Raw genomic sequence first — 19,382 nt, 5'->3', positions numbered from 1 at the left:
CAATTGATACCTATTTGGAGAGGGAAAATTAGTTTAGTCCAATTCTGTGACACTGAGTATATCAGCTACATACCAGGGATAGCCTCATGCTCAGTAGTAGTCGGCAGAAACAAATCAACTCCTTGCTTTTTGTGTTCCTTTTTAGTTAGGTCATTTAGGTCTTCTGTTTTGTTTCATTCTGAGGGAGAAAAAAAAGCATAAATGCGGATAAATAAGGACATGTAAAATTTCTGGGAGGACTTGGGGTAGTAGAAATAATATGAGCAAAATATATCACATGAAAAATCTGAAAAAAAAAAAACCTAAAAGTATAAAAAGGAAACTTTGGATGGTTAAATAAATCACATGAGTAAGGTAAAGTCAATAAAGTCTGGCTTACACAAAGAAGATACAATGCATGACAATCTGTCTATAATTTTTGAAGTCAAGGATGTTAATGGGTTTTGAGATATGATTGATCAAAGAAAGAGCCACTGCAGGATGAACTTGGGCTTCTCAGCAGCAAAAGAACAACCTCTGAAGGACTGAAACCTGGCACCTTTCTAGAAACTGGTTTTATTGTTACCCAAAAGCCACCTTCAGGAAGATAATATACATATACCAAAACTTCTTGTCTGACCCAAGGCCTGTCTTAAAAGACCCATCATCTAAGCATTTTTCAGCCATGGGAGATGTCCTGGTTTGCCAGGCCTGTCAAAAGACTAAGATATGCAAAGGCTCTGAGAAATCTTTGAATTAATAGCCACATAAAATCTCAGATATAAATCACTGACAAAAGGCTACTTCAAAGCTTAGGTGCCATCACTCTGGATTCCTGCCAGACACAAAGGTTCTGCTAAAATTCTGCAGCACAAGGGCATAAAATACTAGCTAGTAGGAGCAGTTAGGGATTTCTAGGTTCTCTTTAAATCTGCACATTAAAATAGAAGTTGTATGAGATTACGAACTTTGTAAAAGATCATTTAGTTACATATATATGATACATAAAAATTGATTGTATCTGACCTCTATAAGAATTTTTCTATGTTTTGTTTGTTCTTGTCGAAGACACTTTTCTCACTATGAGCCCCAGGCTGGCACTGAACTTTCAGTACATGGGAGTCATCTTACTTCAGCTCCCCATGAACCAGAATTGCTGTTATGAGCTTCCAAAGTCAGCGCTATAAAGGTTATATAAAAATCATCATTTTATAGCTAATATAACAAAGTATAATAGTCATAAAAACCAAGGTACCTCTAGCAGGAAAGGTGGTTCAGCAGTAAAAGAACTTACTGCTTTTCTAAAACCAGGGTTCAATCTCCAAAACATACATTAGAGGGCTTATAACCGCCTGAAACTTAGGATCCAGAAGATCCAATGTTCTCTATTATTCCCCACAAGCACTGTACTCATGTGGCAAACTCAAAGACACATCCACATATACATCCACATGAATAGATAAAAAGTATCTTCAAATAGTAAAGTACTGAAGAAGTACATGATATATACTATAAAAAATGCTCCTTTGTATGAAGAAGTTATAATACATGTATAAATTATATTTTCTTCTCTGAAATGGAGTTGTAATAAGTTTTTGTGTACTAAGTTAGGAGTACATAACCAAAAGAAAGAAGGCTTTAATGAGAATCAAGGGTTAAAATAAAGAAAATCTATATTCACATGAAAACAGACTTAAGTAGAACCCAAATCAAACAAACCATACCCTCTATGTTTAGCTCCTGATTCTTCATATATATATATATATATATATATATATATATATATAGAGAGAGAGAGAGAGAGAGAGAGAGAGAGAGAGAGAAAGGTAAAGATCTTTCAATAGTTGTTTTTTTCTAACTCCTTTTGTTTTTATTAATTTTAATTTTTTTTCGCATTTATACATAATATCCAGATTGAAGCTCTTTCCCTCAATTCCTTCAAATCCCACCCTCTCTTTCTCTCCTCCCCATCCTCTTCCCCTAGTCCACTGAAAAGAGGAGTTCTCCTCTATCGTCTGCCCATAGCTTATCAAGCTTTATCAGGCCTGCTGGATCCTATGTGACCTGGCAAGACCACATTACCAGGGGCAAGTAATCAAAAAGCAGGCAATTCCAGTTCATGACAGGCAGCCCCTGCTCCCCTTACTTGGGAAAACCCACCTGGAGACTGGGCTTCCAATAGGCCAAATCTGAGCAGGGAGTCTAGGTCCTCTCTATGCATGGTCCCTGCTTGGTGCATCAGTCTCTGCAGGACTCCCTGGGCTCAGATTTTTAGCTTCAATAGTTGTTTTTAAAACTACATTTTCTGCTTTAAGCGTTGCCCAGGACAACTCACAATGAGCTAAGAATCCAAGGATGGAAGTTTCAGAGAGCCTTGGATACATACGCTTTTTGTCTAAATCATTATTTTTTACTGCTTATAGTATTTTTTTTTTTACTGGCACAAACATACTATTAGCCGATTTTGTGATTTTGTTGGTTATTTTAACTGAAATATTAAGATGCAAATCATCTTGACATTCAAATCTTTGAGTTTCTTCAGTATAATTCAGCCACAATTCCAGGTACCACAATGTGGCTTTTTTTCTCATATATTGTCATGCTTATCAGGGTTTGTTCCTTCCTTTTAAGTCAATGACTTTTATTTGGAAATTCATGAACAAATTATAGGATGCTGTTTATCCTCCAACAAAGTTTTTGTTTGTTTTTCTTCACATGTATTTCTTTAAATGAGAAACCTTTCTCCATATAAAACTGTTTTCTGTAAATGAAACTATCATAGAAGTAAGTGTTCTTTAAAAAGAATTTGTTAGGTGACAAAGACATTCTCATAATTGAAGCTAAAGCTGTTAAGAAAGTTTTGTTCACACAGCACGTCAGTATTGCTAGCATTCCTGCTGTTCTCTTCCAATCAATAGTACATGTAAGACTTGCTTGTTTTTAATTGTTTAAAATGTTTATCTTCTTTAGGTATATAGATTTCAGTATGTTTATCATATCTTATAGGTCTATATAAGTGAGTATATACCTCAATGGCTGGCTCTTTGACCCTTCTCCCCCAATCCGAGGACTTTGCAGCCCGTCATGAAGATACCTGATACACCAGGATCAGATGAAAGGGAAGGAGGTCCTCCCCTATAAGTGGACTTGGAAAGGAACAAGGAGAAGATGAGGGAAGGAGGGTGGGATTGGGAGGGAATGAGGGAGCAGGATACAGCTGTGATACAAAGTTAATAAACTGTAACTAATATTTAAAAATTAAAAAATTAAAAATTGTAACTAATATTTAAAATATTTTTAAAAAGTTTAATATCATTTCTCATTAGAAAAATGCAGTTCATTCTGCTTCTGGGTTACCTCACTCAGGATGACTTTTTCTAGTTCCATCCATTTGCTGGCCAATTTCATGATTCCTTGTTTTTAATTGCTGAGTAGTATTCCATTGTGTAAATGTGTCACAATTTCTGTATCCATTTCTCAGATAAGGGACATCTGGGTTGTTTCCATATTATGGCTATTATAAATAAAGCTACTATGAACATATTTGAGCAAATATCCTGGTTATATGGTTCAGTATCTTTCAGATATATGTTCAGGAGTGGTATAACGGTAAATACTCACTTATAAGAGGATACTAGACCTATAAGATGGATAAACATACGAAAATCAGTATACCTAAAGAAGCTAAACAAGAAGAAGTATCCTGGGTAATATAAACAAACCTCACTTAGAAAGACAAATGGGAAAGACATTGGAAGGAGAAAACAAGAAATAGGACAGGAGCCTACCACAGAGGGCTTCTGAAAGTCTACCCAGCAGTGTATTAAAGCAGATGCTGAGACTCGTAACCAAACTTTAGACAGAGTTCAGGGAATTCTATAGAAGAAGGGGGAGTTAGTAAGACCTAGAGAGGACAGGAGGTCCACAAGGAGAGAAACAGATCCAAAAGAATCTTGACACAGGGATCTTTTCTGAGACTGATACTCCAACAATGGACTAAGGTCCATTCATGGATATACCCTAGAACACCTGCTCAGATGTAGCCCATAGCAGCTCAGTCTCCAAGTGGGTTTCCTAGTAATATGAACAGGGACTGTCTCTGACATGAACTCAGTGTCTGGCTCTTTGAACATCCTCCCCTGACATGCGTCCAACAAGGCCACACTTCCTGATCCTTCCCAAACAGTTCTACTTCCTGGTGTTGAAGGATTCAAACATGAGCACACTGATGACATTCTCATTTAAACCACCACACCTCTCTTTCTGAACATCAAATTAAGGACCTGGCATGTAACAAGTAATTACTCTACCACTGAACTCTATACCAGACTCATTATAATTTTGATGTGTATTTCCATGAAAACGTATGAAATGACAAATATATATATTCTTCTAGGAAATGTATACTCAAGTCTTTTGCCAATATAATGTTATTTAATTTAATTTGGAGGTTCTTTTTTTTCTTTTTTAATATTATTATTAATTATACTTTATTCATTTTGTATCCCCCCATAAGCCCCTCCCTCCTCCCCTCCCAATCCCACCCTCCCTCCCCTTTCTGCATGCATGATCCTCCCCAAGTCCACTGATAGGGGAGGTTCTCCTCTCCTTCCTTCTGATCTTAGTCTATCAGATCACATCAGGAAAGGCTGCATAGTCTTCTTCTGTGGCCTGGTAAGGCTGCTCCCCCCCTCAGGGGGAGGTGATCAAAGAGCAGGCCAATCAGATTGTGTCAGAGGCAGTCCCTCTTCCCATTAGTGTGTAACACACTTGGACACTGAACTGCCATGGGCTACATCTGTGCAGGGGTTCTAGGTTATCTCCATGAATAGTCCTTGGTTGGAGTATGAGTCTCTGGGAAGTTCCCTGTGTTCAAATTTTCTTGTTCTGTTGTTCTCCTTGTGGAGTTCCTATCCTCTCCAGCTCTTGCTATTTTCCACTTCTTACATAAAATTCCATTCACTCTGCCCAACACTTGGCCATCAGGCTCAGCATCTGCTTTGACAGTCTGTAGGCTTTCAGAGGCCCTCTGTGGCAGGTTCCTAGGTTGTTTCCTGTTCTCTTCTGCTGGCTTTCAGAGGCCCTCTGTAGCAGGTTCCTAGGTTGTTTCCTGTTTTCTTCTTCTTCTGATGTCCATCCTCTTTGCCCTTGAGGATGGAGATTGAGCGTTTTAGTTAGGGTCCTCTCTTTTGCTTAGTTTCTTTAGATGTACCGATTTTAGTGGGTTTATCCTATGTTGTATGTCTATATGAGTGAGTATATAACTTGTGTGTCTTTTTGCTTCTGGGACAACTCACTCAGGATGATCCTTTCCAGGTCCCACCATTTACCTGCAAATTTCATGATTTCCTTATTTTTCATTGCTGAGTAATACTCCATTGCATAGATGTACCACAGTTTCTGCATCCATTCTTCAGTTGAGGGGCATCTGGGCTGTTTCCAGCTTCTGGCTATTACAAATAAAGCAGCTACAAACATCATTGAGCACATGTCCTTTTTGTGTACTTGAGCCTCTTTTGGATATATGTCTAGAAGTGGTATGGCAGGATCTTGACAAAGTGCTATTCCTAATAGTTACACCAAGGTACTTTATGTCATTTGTGCTATTGTGAAGGGTGTTGTTTCCCTGATTTCTTTCTCAGCCCTTTTGTCTTTTGTATACAGGAGTGCTACTGATTTTTTTGAGTTAATTTTGTATCCGGCCAGTTTGCTGAAGGTGTTTATCAGCTGTAGGAATTCCCTGGTAGAGTTTTTGGGGTCACTCATGTATACTATCATATCATCTGCAAAGAGTGATAATTTGACTTCTTCCTTTCCAATCTGTATCCCCTTGATCTCCTTCAACTGTCTTATTGCTCTAGCAAGGACTTCCAGCACTATGTTGAAGAGATATGGAGAGAGTGGGCAGCCTTGTCTTGTCCCTGATTTCAGTGGGATTGATATAAGTTTTTCTCCATTTACTTCAATGTTGGCTATAGGTTTGCTGTACATTGCCTTCACTATGTTTATATATATGCCTTGTATCCCTGATCTCTCCAATACTTTAAACATGAATGGTGTTGGATTTTGTGAAATGTTTTTCAGCATCTAGGGAGATTATCATGTGTTTTTTTTTTCTTCCAGTTTGTTTATATGTTGGATCACATTGGTGGATTTCCGTATATCAAACTACCCCTGCATACCTGGGATGAAGCCTACTTGGTCATAGTGGATAATATCTTTGATGTGTTCTTGGATTTGGTTTGCAAGTATTTTATTAAGTATTTTTGCATCAATGTTCATAAGGGAGATTAGCCTGAAATTCTCTTTCTTTGTTGAGTCTTTGTGAGGTTTAGGAACCAAGGTGACTGTGGCTTCATAGAATGAGTTTGATAATGTTCCTTCTGTTTCTATTTTGTGGAATAGTTTGAAGAGAATTGGTGTTAGCTCTTCTTTGAAGGTCTGGTAGAATTCTGCGCTGAAGCCATCTGGTCCTGGGCTTTTTTTGGATGGGAGACTTTCTATGACTGCTTCTATTTCCTTGCAGGGTATAGGACTATTTAATTGATTTACCTGGTTCTGATTCAGCTTTGGTAAGTCAAATCGATCAAGAAAATTGTCCATTTCATTTAGATTTTCAAATTTTGTGGCATATAGATTTTTGAAGTAAGTCCTAACGATTGCTTGAATTTCCGCAGTGTCTGTAGTTATGTCCCCCTTTTCATTTCTGATTTTGTTGATTTGGGTGGTGTCTCTCTGCCTTTTAGTTAGCTTGGCTAAGGGTTTGTCGATCTTGTTGATTTTCTCAAGGAACCAGCTCTTGGTTTCATTGATTCTTTGAATTGTTTTATTTGGTTCCAATTGATTGATTTCAGCCCTGAGTTTGATTATTTTCAGCGGTCTACTCCTTCTTGGTGTGTCTTCTTCTTCTTTTTCTAGGGTTTTTAAGTGAACCATTAAGTTGCTTGAATGAGCTGTCTTGAATTTCTTCTTGAAGGCACTTAGTGCTATGAACTTTCCTCTTAGCAGTGCTTTCATTGTGTCCCACAAGTTTGGGTATGTTGTGTCTTCATTTTCATTGAGTTCTAGGAAGACTTTAATTTCTTTCTTTATTTCTTCCCTGACCCGGCTGTCATTTAGTAGCAAGTTGTTCAGTTTCCATGTGTGTGTAGGCTTTTTGCTACTTCTGTTATTGTTGAGGTCCAGCTTTATTCCATGGTGATCAGGCAAGATACAAGGGATTATTTCAATCTCCTTGTATCTGTTGAGGCTTGCTTTGTGACCCACTATATGGTCTATTTTGGAGAAGGTTCCATGAGGTGCTGAGAAGAAGGTAAATTCTTTTGTGTTTGGGTGTAAAGTTCTGTAAATGTCTGTTAGGTCCATTTGATTCATGACCTCTGTCAGAGACTTTGTTTCTTTGTTTAATTGCTGTTTTGTTGACCTGTCCTTTGTTGAGAGTGGGGTGTTGAAGTCTCCCACTATTAATGTGTGGGGATCTATATGTGGTTTAAATTTTATCAATGTTTCTTTAACAAATGTGGGTGCTCTTGTATTTGGGGCATAGATGTTCAGGATTGTGATGTCTTCCTGGTGGAATTTTCCTTTGATGAGTATAAAGTGTCCTTCCCCATCTCTTTTGATTAATTTTGGTTGAAAGTCTATTTTATCAGATATTAGAATGGCTACTCCTGCTTGCTTCTTGGGTCCATTTGCTTGGAAAGTCGTCTTCCAACCCTTTATCCTCAGGTAATGTCTATCTTTGTGCCTTAGGTGTCTTTCTTGTATGCAACAGATTGGTGAGTTTTGTTTACATATCCATTCTGTTAATCTGTGTCTTTTTATTCGACACTTGAGTCCATTGATGTTGAGAGAGATTAATGACCAGTGGTTGTTAGATCCCTTGATTTTGATGTTGGCTGTAGTCATCAGTTTGTATGCTTGGTTGCTTTTTGTTTTACTGAAGTGAGGTTATTTATTTCCTGTGTTTTCTTGAATGTAGCTAGCTTTCTTGGGTTGTATTTTCCCTTCCAGTGTCTTCTGTAATGCTGGATTTGTTTGTAGGTATTGTTGAAATTTGTTTTTGTCATTGAATATCTTGTTTTCTCCATCTATGAGGACTGAGAGTTTTGCGGGGTATAGTAGCCTGGGCTGAGATGTGTGTTCTCTTAGGGTCTGCATGATATCCGTCCAGGCCCTTCTGGCTTTCATAGTCTCTGTTGAAAAGTCAGGTGTGATTCTAATGGGTTTGCTATTATATGTTACTTGGCCTTTTTCCCTTGCAGCTTTTAGTATTTTTTCTTTGTTCTGTATACTTACAGTTTTGATTATTATGTGGCGGGAGGATTTTATTTTCTGGTCAAATTTGTTGGGTGTTCTGTAGGCCTCATGTATTCTAATTGGCCTCTCCTTTATCTTGGGGAAATTTTCTTCAATGATTTTGTTGAAAATATTTTCTGGGCCTTGGAGAAGGTAGTGTTCTTTTTCCTCTATATCTATTATTCTTAGGTTTTTGTCTTTTCATATTGCCTTGGATTTCTTGGACGGTCTGAGTCAGGAATTTTTTGGATTTAACATTTTCTTTGACAGATACATAGATTTCTTCCATTGTATCTTCTACACTTGAGATTTTTTCTTCCATCTCTTGTAGTCTGTTGGTTATGCTTACCTCTGTAGTTCCTGTTTTCTTCCCTAGATTCTTCCTCTCCATTATTTCCTCCATTTCTGTTTTCTTTAATTTTTCCAGTTCTATCTTCAGATCTTGAGTTGTTTTGTTTACTTCCTTCACCTGTCTGATTGTACTTTCCTGTTTTTCTTTTAGTTCCTTCAACTCTGTTTCTTTTATTTCATTCAGTGCTTTAAGCATTTCCTTTCTAAAGGCCATAAACTGTTTGGCTGCAGCTTCCTCTATTTCTTTACAGATGGCAATATTCTGTTTGAGTTTATCTTCCTCTATGTCTTTACGTATCTTACTTGTTTCCTCTGTTATGATCTTCATGAGCATAGTTGTTAGGTCATCTTCTTGGATTTCAGTTATGCTGGGGTGTCCAGGGCTACTTGCCCCTGGGTAACTGGGTTCTGGAGATGCCATATTGCTCTGTCTTTTGTTGCTTGAGCTTTTACGCTGGCCTCTACCCATTGTGCTATCTTAGGTGTTTGGGGTTATTTTCTGGTGGTTCCTGGGGATCCTGTGGTGGAGAGAATCCCCTTTGCAGAAAGCTGGTGTTTCCTGAAGGATGTCTTCTCAGCTTTTTGGGTATAGTCCCTGGACGGCTGGTGTTTTTTCAGGAGTTGCTGCTGCTCACCTCAGGGATATAGACCTGAGTGGTAACTGTGGTCTTCGTTAGTCGAGAGGGTTGTCCTCTCACCCAGGGAAGTCCTGAAGACAGCTGCCCTGTTTCTGGGTTTCTTGCTGTAAATTTAATGATCAGCTGCTGTGACCCAGTTGGACATGCAGCAACTGTTTGTGCCTGTGTCTGGAGCACAGCTGAGTGATGGCGGCTAGGCCCTGCAGGTCTGCGAGACTTTTTCCAGGGAAGGACTGGGTGATTTAAGTCAGTTCAGTTTCCTTCCTTCCCTGTGGATTCTCTGGAGACAGGGACTCCAAGTCTCTTTTTTGCCCTGGAGAGCACTGTTCAGTCTCTGCCAGCTGTCTGGCGTGCAGAAACTGCCTGTGTCTGCCTTTCCGGCCTTTGGGAGCCTGAGCGTCTGCCTAAACTGGGTAATTTTTCTGAGACCTTTTTGGGGTGGGGGTGTCAGCTGAGTGCTCTGAGATCAGACCAGCTGTTTCCCTCCCTGTGTGTTTACACCGGACAGTGAAACTCATTTGCTGGTGCACTGGTGCCGCCCACAGTTCTATTTGAGGCGGTGAATCAGGTGCACAGGCAGGGCTCTGTGCAGGCGCCTGGGTCCCCGGCTCTGGCTCCAGGCTGGCTCCTGGAGCAAATGTGGAACCCGAGTCTTTTCCAGGGGATGGCTGGGTGACCTGAGGTTGGTCCCAATTGTCTCCTGAAAATTCCAGTCTCTGATAGTGTGGTGCGCATGGTTCAGTCTGGAACTGTGACCAGAGACACTGGCATGTAGTTCTGGGCTGGGGCTGGCGGCCAAGTGTCTGGTGGAACCGGGATCTTTTCCGATGTTCAGCCGGGTAAGTTAAAAGCTGATTGAATCCCTCACCGTGGAAAATCCTCTCACCTGGGAAACACAATCACTGTGTTTTATGGCCGCGAGTTCTGATTGCTGGTCACTGTACAGATCCTGCTGTGCTGCTGGTCAGAATGAGAGTCCTCTCGGTGCCGCCATCTTGCCCTGCCTCCCCGGAGGTTCTTTTGTTATACAATGTATAAGTTCTTTATCTTTGTTGGAAATTAATTCTTAATATATGTTGTCTAAAAATACATTCTCCCATACAGTAGGCTTTGTTTTCATTCATTGTCTTAATTGGTTATTTTTTGTGTAGAAAACTCTCTCTTGGGTACTTTTATTTTGTCATGTGTGAATTTGATATCATGCCTAATAAATTGTCAATGCCAATACCAAGAACAAACACTGATTTCTAGAATTTTTATTATTTTCTGTTTTATATCCAATCCAATTTGAATTAATGTATGAGTGTGATATAGGTTTAACAATTTAATTTCAATATGATGAATAAGAAGAACCTGTTGTTCTTTTTCAACATTTATTATTATTATTATTATTATTATTAATTACACTTTACTCGCTTTGTATTCCCCCTGTAGCTCCAGTTCTCCTCCCTTCCCAATCCTGCCATTCCTCCCCCTTCTCCATAAATGCTTCTCCCCAAGTCCACTGATAGGGGAGGTATTCCTTTCCTTCCTTCTGATCCTAATCTATGAGGTTTCATCAAGAGTGGCTGCATTGTCATCCTCTGTGGTCTGGTAAGGCTGCTTCTCGATCAGGGAAGATGATCAATCACTTCATGTCAGAGAAAGTCCCTGTTCCCATTACTATGGAACTCACTTGGACACTGAATTGTCATGGACTACATCTGTGCAGGGCTTCTATGGTCCTTGGTTGGAGTATCAGTCTCAGAAAAGATCCAGTGCCTAGATTTTTTGGTTCTGTTGGTCTCCTTGGGGAGCTCCTGTCCTCTTCAGGTCTTACTATTCCCCACTTCTTTCATAAGATTCCCTGCATTCTGCCCAAAGGTTGGCCATAAATCTCAACATCTGCTCTGATACCCTGCAGGGTAGAGCCTTTCAGAGGCCCTCTGTGGCAGGCTCCTGTCCTGTTTCCTGTTTTCTCCTTCTTCTGATGCCTATCCTCTTTCTAAATGGGAATTGAGCATTTTAGCCAGAGTCCTCCCTCTTGATTAGTTTCTTTAGGTGTACAGATTTTAGTAGGTTTATCCTATATTAAATGTCTATATGAGTGAATATATACTATGTGTTTCTTTCTGCTTCTGGGACAGCTCACTGAGGATGATGCTTCCTAGCTCCTACCATTTACTTGCAAATTTCATGATTTCCTTCTTTTTCATTGCTGAGTAATATTTCATTATGTAGTGTACCACAATTTCTGCATCCATTCCTCAGTCTGAGTTGTTTCAAGCTTCTGGCTATTCAAAATGAAGCTGCTACAAACATGGTTGAACAAATGTCTTTATTGTGTACTTGAGCATCTTTTTGATATATGCCTAGGAGTAGTATAGCTGAATCTTGAGGAAGTGCTATTCTTAATTGTCTGAGAAAGCACCAGATTGATTTCCAAAGTGGTTGTACCAGTTTACATTCCCACCAGCAGTGGAGGAGGGTTCTCCTTTCTCCACAACCTCTCCAGCATGTATTAATACTTGAGTTTTTGATCTTAGGCATTCTGATGAGTGCAAGGTGAAATCTCAGGGTCGTTTTGATTTGCATTTCCCTGATGACTAATGACGCTGAACATTTCTTTAAGTGTTTCTTTGCCATTCGATATTCCTCATTTGAGAATTCTCTGTTTAGCTCTCTACCCCATTTTTAATTGGATTACTTGATTTGTTGCTGTTTAGCTTCTTTTCAACATTTTTAATTGATCATACTATTGTTTACTAATGTATATTATGAGTACTCTTCAAGGAACAGATGACCTCTTGGCAGGGATTATTTCTGGACTTCCTATTCTGCTTCCTATTCTGCTTCTATCTTATTTTGGAGACATAAAATGTAATTAGTTTTTTATTACTTTTTTGAGATTGCTTTGTCTGTTGAATGCTTTTTGTGGATTCATGTAAGTTTGAGGCTTATTTATTCAATTATTTAAACATGCTGTCAGAATTTTGATTGAGAACACACATAATAATTGAATCATTTTGAGTAGTATGTATATTTTGAACAATATTCAGTCTTTAATTTATAATGCCTAAACCCTAATCTAGTTTGGGGTGTTTTCTTCAATTACGTTAATCAACATTTTTTACTTTACCATATATAAGACTTTTTCTCTTTTTAATTAAATTCAGTCTGAATTATTTTTGGATGATAATTTAAATGATATTCTTCTCTTAAATTCCTATTTATATGAATTTATATGACTAAATTGATAGATTTAGTCATCTATCAAATAGAATTTTATGTGTCAATGTATTCTACAACTTATTGAAGTAACCTATTAGTTCTAAGAGTTTTTATGGTAGTTTTTAGTGTTTGTTACTTGTTGTATCATGGCATTTTCAAAGAGACATATTACTTCATATTTATAATTGGATTATTTTTATCACCATGTGAATTTAATAGTACATTATGATAATATATCCAGACTAAATGAATTATATCCAGAATTATGGTAATAGTTTAACCCACAAAAATCAATACGACACATACCAACTTCTTGAAATGAAGGAAAAGCAATTGGCAAATGTATCACCGAGAAGTTCCAAAATATCCACTATTTTCTAGTTAGGTAAGGACTATACCTCTATGTAACAATAGCCTTATATAACATTATTTTTAGTTTTACTGCAATGGGATCAAAGCAAATATTGAAAAGTCAAAAGATTTCCTCCAGGATCAAGAACAAGATTTCCTCAAAACTTTTATGTAACATCGTAAAAGAAGACCTAGTCAGAGCTAAGAGCTAGAAATAAAAGAATATCATCAGCAGTCTTTTACTAGTAGGCATTTCTATTTAAATTCTTTCCTCCACATTTTTTCTTCCAGAATTTTTAATATCTATTCTACTTGCTTAATGGAGTTTCTGATATCTCTATATCTATATCATCTCTCTCTATCTCTATTTCTATGTCTTTGTGTTTTGTGTGTATGTATATATGTTACTGCATTTGAATTGACATTTTTAATATTGAGTTTTCTGAATATTTTTTCTTTCATAAGGCATTTATTAGTATAGAGATATTCTACTTAACTTATTGTTATTATAATTTCACCTTAGAGATGTTTTTTCTTTTCTGTTTTTCAGAACAGAGTTTCCTCTATGTAACAACTCTGGCTGTCCTAGAACTACCTTTGTAGACCAGGCTGGCTTGGAACTCACAGAAAGCTGCCTTCTTCTCTCTCCAGAGCTCTGCGATTAAAGGCATGTGCCTTTAATCCACCCATACAGAGATTTTTTTTTAACGTTCGTTTTTCTTAGAATTTTGATTTTTAGAAGCATTTCCCATATTCCCTAAAACTAAAGATTGGGATGTCTGTTGTTATTTAACTTTCATGTTAGCATCTGCTGCAAACACCTCCTTTCCTAAATTGTGCATATAAGTCCTCAAACTACACCCTAAATCTTTGTTTGAAAATATTAGAAAATATCTGCCATTTTGTTAGCTGCCAGACTGTAGTTCATTTTAATGGATAAGACTTCTTGTACACAAAATAGTAATTTATGTAGTCATTAAAACATTGAAGGCCAGAGAAGCAGTTCAGAAGGAAAAGGCATTTCCCACCAAGTTTAAGGAATGATTTGCAACTGCTCCTTTAGAAGGCCCTGAGAAAGAAACAGCTTTGCTCTTTCTAATTTAACATTGGAGATAGTCACTGGTCAGCTCTCTGGTGAACCTCTCAAAAATAAAGTTTGCTTAAAATTTGGCTCAAAAACTGTGTAGTGGTCTTATTCTCACCCTGCGAAATTAACACCTAATTAGTAACAATCTTCTGATAAGGAAATTAAAAATGTGCTTTCAAAATGGGGAGTCAGGTGTGTCCTCATTGGTTGGCTAATGATTCTAAAATATTGACAACCTACCATAAATATGGCTATTTGACACATATAAATAAAGTTGTAAATATAATGAATAAAATTAAATAGTATAAATGAAAATCCTTGAAATATAACAGTAAATATTGCATCCAAGGAATAATAAAACTGGAGATTTTGTAGTCTATTTCCCAAACTTTTTTCACTTACATTTTTCTTTTTAATACATATATTAACTTTATATGAATTATTTTACATTTCACTTATTTGTAGGAACTGTTACATATTCTTACTTTTCTAATATTCACAAAATGACAAAAACTAGAGCACTGAACTTTTTACCAGTCCTTTTGCCCTTTGCCTATTGTCATTTGTGTGTGTGTGTGTGTGTGTGTGTGTGTCTGCCTGTCTGCCTGCCTGCCTGTCTGTGAAGGGTGCTGCTTGTATACACTTTTGCAATAGGGGTATGAATATCTGTGTGTGCATGCGTGGATGCCAGGAGCTGACTTTGACGGTCTTACTGTTTTTCTCTCTCTATTTTTAAAGACAAGGTCTCTCACTGAACCTACCATTCACACTGGACAGAATCACCTGTGAGTCCCTGGGACATACCTGTCTCTGCACTTAGTTTCTTTGCCCAGTACTTCGGAGATAGGCATGAGCTCTCAAGGCCAGCCTTGACAGAGATGCTTACCCTTAGGACCTCATGCTTGACTGGTCATCAGTTTTCCCACTGAGCCATCTCCTTAGCAACTCCTTCTACCCCTGCCCCTTTTGAGGTTGCTGTTGAGACGTTATTTTCAGCTTCTGCTTAGAGCTTTCTGCATTCCTTTTTTTCAGTACAACTGCCTTTCTTTTGTGTAGCCCAGGTTTTCAGCTGCTTCTTTGCTCTATCTTATTATTTGTCCTTAGGCAACTTAAACAAAATCTGCCTTAGATTAGAAATGCTGGATGCTAACATCATGTTCCTCTTAAAGTATTGATTTTTGAAAGATACTACAATGTGAAAATAAGTCATGTCTGCTCATTAAGGCAACAGAAGTAAATCCTCATCAGTGACATTATCCTGTGTTTCAGTTAAGTGCTTCTGAAAAGTAATCCTTATAATTCTCTCATAAAATCTGATTGTTTTTCTTTCTTTTTCTATCACTTGTGTAGTTGCTTTTTTCAGGTGTTATCCATACTTTTGTTTTCAGTAGGATATAACCTGTTTAAGTAAGAGAAATTTAGCTAGATAACACACAAACCTCTCTGTTGGTTGTGAACATTTAGGGATCTCTGAAAGATGTGAACAGGTTGAGAGTCTTTTAATCTGCCATGACATATTATTCCATTTAAAATAGTTAAAGTTGACTCTTATGAAAAATATTTCTCTGTATTTTAAAGATTTTCTTTCTTGGTAATTGAATTCAATCGTGTTTTCTTGTTGGCAATTTTCATTCAGCACTATTCCATAACTCAACTGACCTGAACTTTCATTGCCCTACTGGCAGCAGGTCCTGATGCAGCATAATCAGGTAAACACATTTAAATTGATAAAAGTCTCAGGTAGGATAAATGCTCCTTATCATAACTATTCATCCATAGGTGGTACTCCACCTTTCAATTTTATGGCTGTGAACTTATCCTGAGGTATCAGTGCATTGAAATTTCCTGTTACAGATTAAATCCTCTCCTCCTAAGAGGAAAATATCTATTCAACTATTTACAGCAAGGTAGTAAGTCAACACAAACAGCTGATCTGTATATCTTTTTCATTCCAGCATTCCTAACATCATTCTCTAATGAATCAACTTAAGGTTGATTTAGCCTGAATTCAGGCCAAAATGTACATAATTTATTTGTAACTTTATGATTTAAGAGGGTCTATGTCATCTTTTCATAGTATCACTAGTAAATCAATCATGAAACAAAGTTGTAAGAGTTGGTCTCAACAAATTTGAGAATGGCTTTATGAAACGTTATTACCTTTCTTTTTAAAGTAATGTAAATCATTTTCTGAATTGCTTCTGGATGAAAGCAAAATAAATCAAGGCATGCCCTTTCACAGTGTGGTTATAATATAAAGGAAACCCAAAGAAGCAGACTGCATTTAGTGAGTGATTGTGTATAGGAGTATAGGCACAGGCTTAAGAAAACAAAAAATTACAATGGGTAAGAGCAAGATGACAAAGAGATAATTTTGAGCTAATTTGGAAGAAACATTTAGCTAGCCATGCTACATTACATGACTATGCAATTACAACTATCGGTCATGAGTGCTGTCAAACCCCAAAACACGTAAGTCTGGTGGAACAATAACAGTCTGTGATAATATGCATTGTACACATGGGATGAGGGCAATAAGGAGCAGTATGTAAACACAAGGTCTACAGGTACCTTAGGATATATCCCCAAGACATTCCCAAATGCATTATGCTGGCTGTGTATTAACACATGTCACTCAAAAATGAAATGAATTGATAAAAAGGGAAAAGTTCATGTTTGTTTCAACTTGGGATCAACTCAGTGCAAAAATAAAATGCTTAATGGCTCTGCCATGTGCCACTCATTTGCCTCAAAGAGAGCAATGAAGAAAATTCCTGATGGGCCAGATTCTTTTATACCTGACCATGCAATCTCTGTACTGTTTAAAGCAATCGACAATGTTATAATGGCCCCAATTATACTCCTACCCACTCCTGTGTGAAAGTAGTAAACCACGCTACCTTGGAATGATTGTTTTCTTAATAATGAAAGAAATTTTACGGGGAGTACAATGTGGTGATTTGAATGAGAATTGTGCCCATGGAATCATTTATTTGCATGTTTGGTCTCCAGTTCATGGAACTGTGTGAGAAGGATTTAGAGGTATGGCCTTGCTGGAAGACATGTATCATTGGGGGTATGGTCATGCTATTTCCACACTGCATTGCTCCTAGTGACATGCCTGCCTGGTTTTTGTCATGCTCCATGCCAACGTATTCATGAATTTTAACTGCCTGGAACCATAACTACTACTCTGAATTGAGGATTCCTGAGCATCTTACTCGGTCTCTGTCAACTACTTTCTGCATTCTTTCCATTGCTTAAATATGTTCAATATGCCTGTGTTTTACTGTTAGAGTAGAAGACAACTCCTAATCATGCAACAGGAGTTCCTGGCCTGGGTGGAATTGGGCTATGTCATTCACTTGATGTAGGAAAGTGGCCTACCTGAAGCCATGCTAAAGAGGTGGGCAAAAAAAATATTTTCTTTAATAAAATTTTGTATTTTTCCTTCCCAGAATACCTGCCTCTAGCACAATGGCCTAACTAGCTACAGTCTCACAGCTTTGTAAATTTGCACACTTTCATGAATTATTTTCCTTTTTTTTTTTCTCAGATTATTTTTTTCAACAACACTGTTGGCTTCCTCTGTACTCCTCTTAGTTTTCATTCCTGCATGTGGCTGCTCAGTTACCATGAGTCTGGTCTCCCTATCAGTTTACACAGTGCATTTTTTTCCTTCTCTGCTCCATCCTCCCCTGGACAGCTGATGAGGTTTTAGAGCTTGCGTACTCTGGATTTATATTTTAAACTTTAATAAAATTTTTCCTTGAGCTTCAGCGTATTTTAAAATTGTTTATTCAATAAGACTAAGAATTCCAAGGTGAGACCCTAATTTTTCTTGTAACTTATGGCAGCTATGAAAGTAAACCTAAATTCCAGTAAGTTATAATATTAAAAATAGTTTTCACATATTCTTATAATGTCCATAATTATTCCACCACCAATCTGTGGCATTCATTTCCTTGTGATATGCTATATTTTTAAATGAAAATGCCCAATTTGATTAGAAATAATAATGTAATAACTTTAATTAAAATAAAAATTTTCCCTGTATGACTCATGGCTAATGCCACGGTGGTAGCTCCAACAGCCGCCAATGAGATGGCAGTAACAGTGGCGGCTGTAGTTCCAAGATCCCTTTTTTGACTAAGGGAGTCATAGCGTGAGGGGCATCAACGGGTACAGGCACCCAGCGAGGCATGCGGGTAACCAGGGCATACCTAAATTCACTAGCATTCCAGCATTGGGCAAAAAAGCAAGTATCATCACCAAAATTACTTGGCTCTATCTGGCTAATAATGAATAAAAATGGGGGATATAAACAAACAGGTGTGGGCTTATAGGAAATATTATGAGAAGCCTTAAACCCCTCTTTGGAACATCTTGCATCAGTTCTAGAACTAACAGTGGTGGTGTCCGAGGTCTGAGTAGGTTCAGGAGACCATTGCCCTTAGGGGCAAGACGTGCTCCATGTAAATTGACTAACTCCATGTTTTCCTCCACTTTTGAAAGTCATTTAAGGTTCTTAAATTATTTTTCCCCTTTTTTTAAAATTTTTCCTCAATTACACTTTATTCATTCTGCATCCCCCTATAAGCCCCTCCCTCCTCCCCTCCCAATCCCACCCTCCCTCCTCCCTCTGCATGCATGACTCTCCCCAAGTCCACTGATAGGGCAGACCCTGAATAATATTTTAGCCAATGTAGCTCATGCCTTAAATGTACAAAAAGGAATTAATGCTCAACTAAAAGGAGGCTTGATGGTGTTCAATCAGAGGATTGATCTCGTGCAGGAGCAAATTGATACCCTATGGCAAATCACTCAACCTGGCTGTCAATGAAAGTATGCTGGACTTTGTGTCACTAGCATACAACATGAGAATTTTTCCTGTGCTGCAAATCTGTCTAAACAATTGTCTAGCTATATTTTAGGTAATTGGACTGGAGAATTCGATACTACGATGGAGCAGCTAAGAGTGGCCATTATCACAGTAAATTCTACCCGAGTGGACGCAGGACTAGCCACAGGATTATCACCATGGATTGCTGCAGCCATGAGTCATCTGAAGGAATGGGCGGGCATGGGAGCGTGAGCAGGCCTTCTGGTGTTGGTCTCCTTGGTTTGCCTGTGGTGTATATGCAAGATTAGAGTCTCACAACAGCGTAATGCAGCCATGATCATTCGGGCCTTTACAGCCATTGAAGCAGGACAGTCTCCCCAAGCATGGTTGGCTACCATAAAAAGCTAAAATGTTATGCTCAGGATGCCAGGCTAAGCACTGCACTCAGGGTCAGCCGCTTTCGACCCAGAGAAGAGCATGTCTGGTTGCATGCAGGTTGATGCCCCAGGTCCCGCCTCTGAGAAAAAGGTATCTGACAGGTCTGATGCTCTTTGGGTGGATGACACCTAAATGAACATCAGTACAAAGTCCCAATTTATTTCTAATATCAGAGATCAGACCTCTA

The sequence above is a fragment of the Meriones unguiculatus genome, chromosome 15, assembly GCF_030254825.1.
Source record: "Meriones unguiculatus strain TT.TT164.6M chromosome 15, Bangor_MerUng_6.1, whole genome shotgun sequence".
In the NCBI taxonomy this organism is placed as follows: Eukaryota; Metazoa; Chordata; class Mammalia; order Rodentia; family Muridae; genus Meriones; species Meriones unguiculatus.
Note: the sequence above shows the minus strand (reverse complement) of the source record.